The 9,716-nt window shown below is 43.3% G+C and overlaps 1 pseudogene; it reads left to right on the top strand.

Moving 5' to 3' along the window:
* The first annotated feature begins 4,026 nt into the window (after positions 1–4,026).
* Positions 4,027–6,532, top strand: LOC131907894 (achaete-scute homolog 2-like; annotated as a pseudogene).
* The last annotated feature ends 3,184 nt before the right edge of the window (positions 6,533–9,716 follow it).

The following is a 9,716-nucleotide window of genomic DNA, read 5'->3' as shown; positions in this document are numbered from 1 at the left end:
AGCAAAGGTTGAGGCTGGGGACTTGGAGGGAATGTGATTGGGCTGGAAAAAATTAACTAATTTAAAAAAAATCTGTGCTGTCAAGATTTAAAAAAAAAAAAAAAAAGAACTAGCTTCCAATCCCCTCTCAAACTGCCTTATTACATACGTTAATTTTGTAGCTTTCTTTAGTCTCAGTCCTTTCCAAACAAAGCTGTTCAGGAAGGTTGTGGGGCCTTTAATAGTTGGAGTCTTACTCAAGGAAGTTTATCACTTTGAGGGGACTTCAGGTTTATTAAGTAATTCCTACTTGGTCCTTGAAACTTGACTGCAGTTATGAGGGAGTGGAGAAAGTATAGACACAGAAATAAGCACAGAAAAGCTGAGATTATTTGGGCCTTGCTCATTCTGAAAGAGCAGAAACAACTTCACAACTCAAATCTCCTCAGGCTTGGTATATACAGAATACGAAGGAAGAATTAACTAGACTGGTAGGGAAATCTCTAAAGGAGCAATCTCTTATTACACCTATATGGGAGCAGATACTGAAGCTGCTAGTTTTTCATACACTGGTCAATCATATGAGTTTTTAAACACTCATACTTGGAGTGAAGGAAGCATTTGCCATTCCTATGAGCCTCTTCCTGAAAAATGATTTGCCTATTCACCTTGATCTGAGGCATTAGTGTACTTGATATGGCTATGCCCAAGTTAATACAAGTTCACTCAGGACTTCATTCATTCCTTCCTTCTTAACTCCAGACTTCCTCGGCTTTCAAAATACTCCCACTTGAGCTCACTCTCTGCTTCTTGACTACAGATGCAATGTGTCCAGGCAGGCTCACCTCCATACTACCATGTGTTATCTGTCATGATGAAATATAATTCCTTAAACTGAAAGTCAGGAATAAGGCATTGCTTAGATACATTGATTTTTCTTGGTCATTTTATCACAGCAATAGGGAAATAAAATAAGGTAGAAAATGGTTGCTGAGAAGTAGGGCCGTTGCTATGTAAAACATTACCATGTGTTTCTTAGTCCTTTAAAAATGGTCTGTGTGTAAAATGAGAAAGTTTTTAAGTTTGGATTTAAAAAAAAAAGTCCTGAGATGCTGTAAGAAGAACTTTATAATCCAGGAGGGAGAGAGTTTGGGAAGCCAGAATTCTGAGAAAATTATCTACAGTGAAAGCCTGGTTCATGGGATGTCATAGCAGAACAATACCAATATTGAGAAACAGGCTAGAGGCCATTGAAGTTATATTCTGGCTAGAATCTCGTATATTCGTCCTTTGTACTGAGAACTTGAATATGACTAAATTCTAGGAAATGAATGAATATGTTTAGCAAAAGAAATTGAAACATCTTATAGCAATAACTCTGTGGCATGGTTAGAGCTTTTCCAGGTCAACACTGAAAAAGAAGTTGGGTACTAAAATATAAAAAGGAAATGTGAAGCCGGGCGGTGGTGGTGGTGGCGGCGGCGGCGGCGGCGGCGGCGGCGGCGGCGGCGCACGCCTTTAATCCCAGCACTTGGGAGGCAGAGCCAGGCGGATCTCTGTGAGTTCGAGGCCAGCCTGGGCTACCAAGTGAGTCCCAGGAAAGGCGCAAAGCTACACAGAGAAACCCTGTCTCGAAAAACCAAAAAAAAAAAAAAAAGGAAATGTGAAGTCTGTGGAGGCCAAAAGTATGAGCCAGTATTATGTCACCCCCAAGGAATGTTCTTGAAATGAGGTTGCTGTTGCTCCAAAGAAACCTTAGGCTCTGTGCTGGGGTGCCAGGAAACCTAAACAGATGCAAGGTTCCACCCAGCCAAGATATCAAAAGGGACAGTGTGGCTTTGCTTGAAAAGAGAGGGCCCAAATTGAGACTGTATCTACAGCGCTTTGTGTCTCAAAAAAACCGTACTATCTGCTTTGTCTTTTCATTTCTGGCCTTCCCACTTAGATTCCCTCACTGAAGAACCACCTGTTGCCCTAAATCAGAACTAAGAATAGTGTAATTATCCAGGTGTCAATGACAGGAAACTTTTCTGCAGATGTGATAGAAATAGCAGCCCTGTAGAGTGCCCCAGAAATATTCAAAGGACAGAAATCCTCCAGTTAATCATCTGTTAATCACTAGGTCCTCCATTAAATGAGAGTTCTATCAAGTTAGGGTTATAGTTCTGAATTTTCATGAAGACATCCATATTAATAAGCCAGATGGGTCACCTGTCTTTCATGTTCCAATATTTTTTTTTTTTTTTTTTGGTTTTTCGAGACAGGATTTCTCTGTGTAGCTTTGCGCCTTTCCTGGGACTCACTTGGTAGCCCAGGCTGGCCTCGAACTCACAGAGATCCACCTGCCTCTGCCTCCCGAGTGCTAGGATTAAAGGCGTGTGCCACCACCGCCCGGCCCAATATTCTTATGTATGAGGAAGCCATTGGTTAGAAAGGGCCTTGAATACAACTTTTGCTATTGGCTGAGAAAGAGTGATAAGATATGTTTCTTATGTGAGTCATTGTGTAGGGAAGAAGAGGGTTATAGGTGAAGACACCTTCTTGGGTTGTCTTCCTCAAGTGTTTCTTTAGAAAATCATTACTTTGCTTTACCCATCCAGAATACTGAGGTCCAATGGAGATGAAATTGCACACAACATCACTCAATGACAGTCACACACACACAATCATTTCACAAGCAGAGTGATAAACAGTTGATCCCCAGTTGTATCAATGGTCTCCTGTTCAGCACAGAAATGAGTTACAGGATGATTTGTCATAAAATGAAGCTGAGTGTATTTACAATAAGGCCATACATGGCTAGATTCCATCATGACTGTTAAGGGCAGTGTGCTTACATGTCTAGCTGTAAAAATCACTTAAGTCTCATAAAGTCACAATTTTTTTCAGAACGTAATGTATATCTAAAATTGAAACATTAAGCAACACAATTGCAAACAGAGGTATAGCAATGTGGTTTATTAATCCTGACTGCTTTATGGAATTAACAGAAGCATTAACTTTCCCAGTTCTTCTTTCTGGCTCTGAACACCTCATGTTTTCCCACCATGACCTTGCTTGTCCTCCTTGTAGCCGACTTCCATGATGGCTTAACACAAAACAAAATGACAACCCCCCCCCATCCTCCTTTCCATTCTTCTTTCATAGACAGCTGCTCAGATTGACATATTGCCAGCTCTGAGGATTTTATTTAAAACTCTCATAAAACCCCCTTGAGCTAAAAAAAAAAAATCATTTAAATTGTTTGAATGTTTTATATATTTTTAAATAAATGAAAGTATAATAGGGTTTATAAAGTAAATTGTATATACTTGCAGATAATAAAATCATGCTGATAAGATAAAAACATAGCCCAAAAATAGCAAGCAGATTCCATTTTTTTAAGATTTTTAAAACTTTATTTGTTGTTGTGTGTGTTTACATGCCACAGTGGACATGGGAGAAGAGGACAACTCATGAGAGTAGGTTCTCCTCCCCTCCCCCACGTAGGTTTCGGGGACTGAACTCTGGTCATAAGTCTTTGCAGCAAATGCCTTTACCGGCCATATCACTGGCCCAAGATCTTACTTTTTAACCTATCAACTCAACTCCACACTATCAAGGGAAGACTTACATTTGCCTTCTAAGTTCCCACAGACCAAACGACAAAATAGAAACTGCATTTAGAGATGGACCTGCTACCAATACCAATACAAGTTTGTTGGAATTTGAAAGGTAAACAGATGTTTCAAACAAACAATCTAAACTTATAAAAATGTATGGTATTATTAAATAGTTAATGAAGAAACCCTAAGTGTGATGTGGTAGATACCCCAAGCATGTTAGGTCCCCAGAGCTGAGGCATGGCTCTCCAGACAAGGAGAGGGGACTAGCTGGCAAACCAGTGACCAGTCCCCCAAATGAATTCAGCCCTATAAAAAACAAAAATTTAAAATAAAAAAAAAAATCTAGCTCTTTGCTCACACAAAGGCACAAAGGTCAACGCAGTGGGTGGATAAAGCTTTGACACTTTCTCCAGGAGTCCCACTTCCTCCCCCAAGCAGGCAGATGGATGCTTGGGCCTGGAGTGGGTCCGGAGTCGCACTGGGGGCGCCCGCTCAGCCTGCCCGGGACCTGCAGCACTGGCAAGGCTCGTGCTCCATGAGGCGGCAGCAGCCACCAGCCAGGAGAGGAACAGCAGGGGTGATGGCGGGTAAAAGGGAGGAGGAGGAGCAAGCAGATTCTTAGCAGGCATAAAGAATTGCTTTAGTGTGAGGGGAAATCTTTATTCTTTATCTAAAGACTTTAGTGAAGGTACTAGGAGTGCAGGCTAATGAATAGAGGGAAGAGAGAATGCTCTTCGAACATTTCCAGTCCTACAAATCCACTTCAGCTTCTAACATTCACTAGTGACTGTCAGGAGCTGTTGTTATGAGCTATGTGGGCCAGGATGCAAATACAGCTTATAGCAACTGATAACTCAGATGTCAACACACCAGAAGAATATTTCTCAGATGGGGTACCCTGTTCAATCAAGGCTTGCAGACTACAGACTCTGAATAGTGTTGCTTTTATCTGTAATTTCTTGTGCAATAACAGTTACGATAGCTCCCTATTATCATGCATTTTCATGAAATGTGTACTTGTAATCTCATGATTGCCTCTCAGTCTTATGAGCAAACATATATCTGTGGATAGTCAGGAAAATGACTTTTCATTAGCTGTACAGTTTTGATATATAGAAAATATACTAGGAGATGCTTCATAGCCAGATCTATTGCCCCACATGGACTGTAGACACTTAAAGCCTACCTTGTTCCTTTTGCTCAGACTAACCCCAGAAAGTAACAATCTCTCCCTGGTCCAACACAAACTGCACACATTTAGCTCATTTTTACCTCGGAGCAAGTTCAAACTTGATTAACGGCCTTTATAAATAGATCATAAGTTTAAAACTTTACAGTTATGTACAAGGTCAGAGTCGCATGTGTTTTACCAAGGTTACTACACAAAGCACCCTAAGAAAAGCCTGCCAATTCTTCTCCTGCCCAATCTGCTGATAAAGAGCTATATCTCAGAGTTTGATGCACTGCGCCCCCTCGCTCTGGATCCGAGACCTTGGAACCTTGTGTTGCCATGGTAAATGGCTCTGCCCTTATCGCTTACCCTAAGAATGTGTTTTTGACCAATAAGAGATAAGTCTTACAATTTTTTATTGCTTCAAGCCTCCTAAAAAATAATATTATTATACTAGAGGAGAAGAAGCAGGAGGATTAGAACAGGGAGAAAACAGAATAGAGAGAACAGAGTAGAAGAATAAAGAGACATGTAATGAAGTATGGTGTGAGCAAATTTATTTTTGCCCTCAGGTATTAGTTTTTCCTCGCTTATTGTAGTATCTCTTTTGAACCCTAAAAGAAGGCTTTAAGGCTGGCCCTCGAAAGTATTTGTTAAATGGCTATGTTATATATGCAATTAATAATAATAGACAGGATAATGTTGCCCTACAAAAACAAAAGCAGACAGGATCATTAGAATGCCATAAGCGTGGATGAATGAATCTGTGGGGAGAGCAAATATTTCAAAATCTTTGTTGCAAGTTCTGAGAGCATTGGCTCCAGTTTTGAACGTTCTTCCACGAATGAAATATTATAAAATGTCTTCTTTTACAACATGAAATACTTGGTGAAAGCAAAAATTAGTCAGTGTCGTGAGCTTCTTCCTATCTTGTTTTGTGAAACTACAAAAGATACTTCAGGAGACCAGGGAGGTCTGACCACACGCGAGGGACACCAGCGCACCTTGCTTCCCTAACTCTCAGCCCTTGTACAACATGGGGTCCTAGGGCTCCAGAAAACCAGCGACCGGTGCCCCCAAGAAATCCTGCAGCAGTGCCCTGCCTAAGACCGGTGGAGGTGAAACCGTTCGCTTCCCACCGCACCCGTTTCTCGGGGGCACTTTTCCTGTAGCGTCCAGAAACTCATAGCAGGCGCCCGAGGGCTGGATGAGATCTTGATGGATCGCGGCGCGCTGCCCAGACTCATGCCCGCCTCTCCTGGAGTCGCTGGAACCTGCGCTACTCGGCGGAGACGCGCATCCCCGGAGCGGCCGCGCTGCAGCCGCCGCCGGCGATCTGGAGCAACTGAAGCCGGGGCGGCTCGGCGGCCGTAGCACGCCGCAATGAAAGCGAACACTACCGCGTGAAGCTGGTAAACTTGGGCTTCCAGGCGCTGTGGCAGCACGTGTCACCGGCGGCACCAGCAAGAAGCTGAGTAAAGTGAAGACGCTGTGCTCCGCAGTAGAATATAATCGTGCGCAGCAGCGGCTGCTTGCGGAGCACGACGCGGTGCGCGCCGCGCTTGCCAGGGGGCTGCTAACATCCGTCACTCGACCCTTGGCTGCCCGCGCGCCTCCCGCTGCCTCCCCCCGCCAGTGCGTCGCTGTCCTGCGCCTCTTCATCCCCAGACCACAGGGCCAGCTCGGAGCCTCATCGGAGGATGGCAGCTGCGAGGGAGAGCTGAGCCCCAAGGAGCGCGAGCTGCTTGACTTTTCCGGCTTGTTAGGGGGCTCCTGAGTACCTAGCCCCTCTAAGCCGCGTCCCTGATTGTCTCCTGGTGGACAGACCCGCTCTTCTTGCCAACGGAGCCTGGACCGATACTGTCTAGTGCAACTTGACCAAAAACCAAGTCTGACCTCTCCTGGGCCTCCACCTCGTGGAATGACACCTTCCATCTCCCAGTCTGTGTGGCACAAGAAAAAAAAAAAAAAGATACTTCAACTTTGAGAAACCTCTATCTTCATTAGCCCATAATTCATACATGATAACAAAATATTCACCAGCAAATTGTTCAAAATAGTTGAATTATAATAGTATAAATTTTCAATTGTAAAATATTTTTACAAATATGTGTATGCTGTGCATTGGACTTTGTTATTTTGAAGAGCATATAACAGTGTTGTTCAAGCATTGTTCTTTTTTTAATTATTATTAAGAAAATGTTTCCATTCATTTTACACACCAATCAAAGATCCCCCTCTTTTCTCCTCCTGCTCCCCCAGCCTCCCACTCCCAACCCACCCCCTACTCCCTCCACAAGAAGGCAAGGCTTCCCATGGGGAGGCACATCCAGTAGAGGCAAGTCCAAGCCAAGCATTATTCCTGCATGCAGTGGTATACTAAAGTTCAAAAAAACGGGCTTTGTGTGGTTGCGTAATTACTCTGTGTCTCAGTCCTATGCCTGCAATATTTTTGTGTTATTTTAGGAATATTCTTTTTGGACAGTGATTAAACATGAATGCTTTGTTGAATCTGTGAGCCACTTAATCATAAAAGTGAAAGCCTAGAAAGATGGTCACCTTACCCTAATTTATGGTGGTAGTGACTGGCATGTGTTTGCAGATTTATTCTTATGGACTGAACCTCAACTTGTAGGATACCACCCGATCACTCTGCAGAAAAAATGACAGGGTAGGAAAGGATTAGAGGAAACTAAACTAGTGTTTCCCTTGAATAGCCACCTCCTCTCTGGTAAAGAGAATTCTTCATCCTTCTGGTGTTAAAAATGTTGTTGGTCCCGGGCGGTGGTGGCACACGCCTTTAATCCCAGCACTCGGGAGGCAGAGGCAGGCGGATCTCTGTGGGTTCGAGGCCAGCCTGGTCTCCAAATCGAGTTCCAGGAAAGGTGCAAAGCTACACAGAGAAACCCTGTCTTGAAAAAAAAAAATGTCGTTGGTGCTGTGTAAATCATTCAGGTTGTTAAGTGTTTGCAACACATGAGTGAAGACCTTAGTTCACATCCCCATTATCTATGTAAAAGTTAGTGTAGTATTACAATTTGAAACTCATCAGATAGGAAGATCCCATGAGCACATTGACTAGCCTTCTTAACTGAACTGATCAGCTCTGGGTTCAGTGAGAGACTGTCTAATAAATTGCAATGGAGATGAACTAAGAAAGGCTCATGATGTTGATCTCTGGCCTTTGCATAGCGTGTATTCTTCCATGCATACTTGTATGCACAAGTGTTGATGCAGTATACACTTTGCTCTCTCTCTCTCTCTCTCTCTCTCTCTCTCTCTCTCTCTCTCTCTCTCTCTCACACACACACACACACACAAAAAAAAAAAAAAAAAAAAACCACAAATAACTTATGTGATGTATGTGTTGAGCACTGAATCTGAATTTTTCTCACTATATTCTCAGATCATGGACAATTCTTAATATATAATTTTGTATTTGCATGTGTGTCTAACACATGAGTGGTACGTATAAAATGTGCAGTAATATAGATCCCTTTCTCAGGGCATAGATACATCTGTACACTCAGAGGTAGCCCATGGTTATTATCTCCCGTGTCTCCATATAATCCCCTATCCTGAAGCAGGAGATACTTCATATTCTTTAAAGGAACAAACTAGTGGGACTGATGCAAAACCAATGGTCTTTTAACTGCCCGGATGGAAATTGGAGCACCTCACTTCTATTGTCACTTAAAATTGACTGTGAAATGATGCTTCTACATCAAGACCCACAACCCAATTTACAATCTGAGACTCAAGTCAAAGTAGCTAATAGCCACAGGTGAGATTTCCTTTCCCACACCTCAAGGATTTTGTTAAGACAATTAGGGTTAAAAAAGGCTGGCATATAGGTCTCAAAAGCAAGGGACCATAAACGAAGAAGATATCCATTTATGATGTGTTGTTCGAATCTTGGTGGTCTTATAATAAAAAACCCAGAGCCAGATACTGGGGTGAAAGCTGAAAGATCAGAGAAGCAGAGCAAGCCACAGCCAACCTCACCTCGCCAACTCCTCAGCCCATCCTGTGTTCTCAGACTGAAAGCCACTGAGTCCTCACCCAAAAGGATCTCAGCTGAACTGCCTTAGTTCCTGTTTCCTCATGCCTTATGTACCTTTCTCCACCCTGCTGTCACTTCCTGGGATTAAAGGTGTGTGCCACCACTGCCTGGCTCTTTTTCAGGTATGGCATTGAACTCACAGAGATGTAGACATATCTCTGCCTCCAGAATGATAGGATTAAACTTGTGTGCCACCACTGCCTGGCCTCTATGTCTAATCTAGTGGCTGGCTCTGTCCTCTGATTCTCAAGCAAGCTTTATTGGGGTACACAATATATAACCGCAATGATGACGTTTGTCTTTGCATCCTGAAACTTTGGGGGTTTTTTTGTTTGTTTGTTTGTTTGTTTTGGTTTTTTTGTTTTGTTTTGTTTTGTTTTGTTTTGTTTTGCCTATAGCTCTCAGAGTAGAACCTCCTATTTTGAATTAGGGCTTTCTACATTGTCTCCAAAGCAGCTCCCTGAAGTAATTGTGAGCATTAAAGAACCTGAAGATAAGTCTTCCACAGTCACGTTATTAAGGCTTCTCTCCTCTGTTGTAAACTGTAGATAGAAGGATAGAAAGGGAAGGTCGCACCCCTGTAACCCCTACCCAACTCTGCCCCAGTTGCCGGCCAGCAGGGAAAACTCCTGTGGGAAGGGACCCCCACCAAAACCCCCCATTGGACCCTGCAATCTGCTTGCCCTGCCCCAATACCCATCTGCCTGTGGCCCCAGTAACTTCCTGAGGCACAGAAACCAAACCGGCAGCTCTCATTGGACCAAGAGTAACTTCCTGAGACAGGGAATCTGCCAGCTCTCATTATCTGCCGGCTCTCATTGGGCCAAGAGAGGCTTCCTGAGACACAGAATCTGTCAGCTCTGACTAGACCAAGAGCTCTGATAAGACCAAGAGTGGC

Source organism: Peromyscus eremicus, chromosome 4, assembly GCF_949786415.1.
Source record: "Peromyscus eremicus chromosome 4, PerEre_H2_v1, whole genome shotgun sequence".
NCBI classification, from domain to species: Eukaryota; Metazoa; Chordata; class Mammalia; order Rodentia; family Cricetidae; genus Peromyscus; species Peromyscus eremicus.
This window is presented reverse-complemented; position numbering and strand designations above follow the sequence as displayed.